This window comes from Gouania willdenowi, chromosome 10, assembly GCF_900634775.1.
Source record: "Gouania willdenowi chromosome 10, fGouWil2.1, whole genome shotgun sequence".
NCBI lineage: Eukaryota > Metazoa > Chordata > Actinopteri > Blenniiformes > Gobiesocidae > Gouania > Gouania willdenowi.
This window is the reverse complement of record NC_041053.1, coordinates 5,003,007-5,007,144: the sequence shown is the minus strand read 5'-3', so window position 1 is coordinate 5,007,144 and position 4,138 is coordinate 5,003,007. Positions and strand designations below refer to the sequence as shown.

Below are 4,138 nucleotides of genomic sequence, written 5' to 3'. Positions count from 1 at the left end.
CATGGATATTAAAATATCCTACTCTCAGTATTTTATCAGAACTGAGGACTAAGTTTGATAATAAACTCAGAGAATTCTGATAGAAATTCAGATAAGGGCCTGGAGGACGGTAAATTATCGCAAATAACACTGGCTGGCAGGTTTTTGATTCGGTATGAGATAAATTTAGAACCAGGCTTTCAAAGGAAGTGTAACTGGCCTTTGGTTTAGGATAGATTAGGAGAGAGGAATGATAAATAGCTGCTACACCACCTCCACGGCCTATGTCTCGTGGCATATGAGTATTTAAATGACTGGGAGGAGTGGCTTCATTTAAACTAACATATTCATCTTGATACAGCCATGTTTCAGTTAAACAGAATAAATCAAAGTTATTTTCTGAGATAAGGTCATTTACTAGTAGAGATTTGGATCTCAGTGATCTAATATTTAATAGAGCACATCTAATGGTTTTATGTTTTGGTGTTTCTAGATTTGAGAGTTTAATTTTTTTCAGATTTTTATAATTGATAGCTCTTTTATTTGATTTTATGTTAAAATCATTGTGAAGGCGGTGTTTAGCTCAGTGGGTTGAGCGCCCGCCTCATGTACAGAGGCTATAGTTCCTCACCTGCAGCGGGTCCAGGTTCGATTCCCGGCCTGGGACCCTTTCCTGCGTGTCATTCCCTGCTCTCTCTGACCCCCTTCCTGTCAAGCAACTGTCATATAAAGGCCACTAGAGCCAAAAAAATCCTTTAAAAAAAAAAAAAAAAAAAAAAAAAAAAATCATTGTGAAATTTGGGTCGGGGGACTGACACCGTCTCCATAAAATAATATTCATCACCATCACAGCAGTTGCCATGGCGATGAACACAGCTATCATAATAGCAATGGGAGGGAAACTGTCCTAAGGCAAAGCGCAGAGGGGCGTGGAGGACTCCCCCTCTGTAACATGGTCCTCATTCATGAGATGTCATAACAGTGACTGTGCCATGTTTTCTGATAGTAGAGATGCTCCCTCCAAAGTAGGATGGATTCCATCTCTTCCTATCAGGTTCGGTTTTCCCCAGAAGGATCTCCAATTATCAATGAAGCCCACCTCGTTTTCTGGGGACCACCCCTCGATAGCCAGCGGTTAAATGATGACATGCGGCTATACATGTCATCACTGGTCAGATTTGGTAAGGGACCAGAGAAAATTACGGAGTCCGACATTGTTTTAGCATAAGCACAAACTGATTCAATGTTCACTTTGGTTGCTTCCGACTGACGACGTCGGGAGTCATTAGTGGCCGACATGGAGGACTATCCTATCAAACTTACGATTACTCTTTGCCAGCAACTTAGATTTGATTCTATGTCGCCCGCTCTGGCCCTGGGATGCACCTCACAATGCCCGCTGACTTCGCTAGCTTCAACGTTTCTCACTATGGAGTCGCCAATTATCAGAGTTTGTTCCCCGGTGAGTGTGTTGTCCTCACGGAGGGGGGAGAACCTGTTTGAGACGTGAACATGGTGGTGTCCCGAGCGGCTTTTGACCTTCGACTATGCTTACCACCGGACAGTAACCCACTCATTGCTGGCCGGGGGGGAAGCTAAGCTAGCGCTACCACGGTCCGCACCGGCTAGGTCCTGCTTGCTAGCTTCTGTTTTGGTATCAGGGGTGCGGAAACCGCTTCTCCAGATTGTTGATCCTCGCCTCCATATCTAACAGTACGCTACAACTTTATGCAACTACCATTGTCCCTAAAGGAGGACGAGGAGTAACTAAACATCTGACACACTGGGCAGGAGAGCGGAGGGGAGGAGAGAGAAGCCATAGGTGCTAAATTTAAGCTAAGCTAAGCTAAGGATCAAAAAGGAAGTTTAAAGGAGATTACACTGCCAATAAGAGGCGGGATTGCTTTTACTTAACCTTCGTACGTTTAACTCTACGGTAAAACAAGTGTTTTCAAGGCTAAAATATCAATGACAACAAGTTTGATTAGCGTTAGCAGAACACAGTAGTAGAGCGCTGCAAACAGCGGTAGAGTGTAAACAGGAAATGATCGATACGTCACCCACGTCAGCACGTCATCAGCGTCAGCACGTCATCAACACGACTCTTTCCGATAGTGCTAGCCTTACGTGTATTTATAAGTTACATTTGAGGCAGAATGTGTAAATTCATTTGTTTTCCCAAAACAAAATCACTGAGAAATGTGTGGTCCATGCAGACTTTAAAGGTTTGTGCTATGTTAAACTTCAGTCTGTTATTACAACACTATATTGGTTATTTTAAGAAAAACAAGATTGTACATCAAATAAAGTGTGCAAAAACTCAACCTATAATTTAGAGTTCCAGTGTCCACTATGAGAGAACCTTAGAAACCTAATTGAACCCTAAAGGTGATCTCAGTGAGATAGACCAGAAACATTAGTAAGGAACACTCCACAACAATGAGAGAGTTCTGTAATGTGCTGATTGTCTCTGTCCCTCAGTGTGTGAACATGTCTACTGCCTGCAAGGGATGTCTGAACATCACTTCCTGTGCTCCATCTGTCTGGAGGGGCTCAATGATCCAGGTCACCACACCATGTGGACACAAACTTCTGCAAAACATGCATAAGCACATGCTGGGATACCAGTACCACCAGCAAGTGTCCCGTGTGTAATCAGGTGTTCAGCACTAACCTCAGCTGAAGGTCAATATTATGATGCGTGAGTTGGTTTCTCAGTTCAGACTTGAATCTGAGCGTAAAGCAGCAGCTCCAGGAGAAGTTCCTTGTGACGTCTGCACTGGAACCAAAGTAAAGGCCCTGAAGTCCTGCCTGGACTGTGTGTTTTCCTACTGTAAGACTCACCTGGAGCCGCATCTTACAGCATCAGGCCTGAGAAGACATCAGCTAGTGGAGCCTGTGAAGAACCTGGAAACCAGGATGTGTCCAAAGCACAGCAAACCTCTGGAGCTGTTCTGTCTGAGTGATCAGACACGTGTCTGCTTGATGTGTTTCTGTTTTGGAACACAGGAGTCACCAGTTTGTCCCTCTGGGAGAAGATCTGTTGAAGACAAGAAAGTTTATCTTCAGCAGATGATCCAGAAGAGACGAGAGAAACTGAAGGAGATCAAAGAGTCAGTGAGGATCAGGAAGGACGCTGCAGACAGAGAGATAGCTGAAGGTGTGGAGATGTTCACTGCTCTGATGAAGCTTGTTCAAAGAGGCCTGAACGAGCTGATAGAGAAGATGGAGGAGCAACAGGAAGCAGAAGAGAGAGAGGCTGATAGTTTGATCAAAGAGCTGGAGGAGGAAATCTCTGAGCTGATGAAGAGAAGCTCTGAGGTGGAGCAGCTCTCCCACTCTGAAGACCACCTCCTCCAACACTTTTGCTCCCTGAAAGCTCCTCCAGCCACCAAGGACTGGACAGAGGTCATGGTCCGTCCATCATCATATGAAGGGACTGTGCTGAGAGCTGTGACTCAGCTGGAGGACACACTCAGTGACAAGATGATGAAGATGAAGATGTTAGCCATGAAGAGGCTGCAGCAGTTTGCAGTAGATGTGACTCTTGATCCTCTTACAGCTCATCCTAACCTCGTCCTGTCTGATGATGGAAAACAAGTTTGCCTACAGTGATGTGTGGAAGAACCTTCCAGACAACAAAGAGAGATTTTCTCCTAGTGTTAATGTTTCAGGGAAGCAGAGTTTCGGTTCAGGCAGATTTTACTTTGAGGTTCAGGTTAAAAGAAAAACTAAGTGGTATTTAGGAGTGGTTAAAGAATCCATCAACAGGAAGGGATACGCCCCTCTGACTCCTAAGAATGGTTACTGGACTTGATACTCAGAGATGGAAAGTTGTATAAAGGATGTGAAGATCCTTCAGACATTCTTCATCTGAAGTGTGTTCCTGAGAAGGTGGGTGTGTTTGTGGACTATGAGGGGGGTGTGGTCTCCTTTTATGATGTTGATGCTGCAGCTCTGATCGACTCCTTCACTCACTGCTGCTTCACTCATAAACTACAGCCATTCTTTAGTCCCTGTTTAAACTATGGTGGTAAAAACTCAGCACCTCTGATCATCTGCCCTGTCAATCAAAGTGAATGATCAGTGTCATGATGAAGTCTCACCAACAATAGATTCAATGGTTCTCTGCAACCATTCACTTCTCCAGGTTGGTTAC

At 44.5% G+C, this 4,138-nt stretch overlaps 1 pseudogene; it reads left to right on the top strand.

Moving 5' to 3' along the window:
- Nucleotides 1-3,796, top strand: part of LOC114471538 (E3 ubiquitin-protein ligase TRIM39-like) — a 19,586-nt pseudogene extending 15,790 nt beyond the window's left edge.
- The last annotated feature ends 342 nt before the right edge of the window (nt 3,797-4,138 follow it).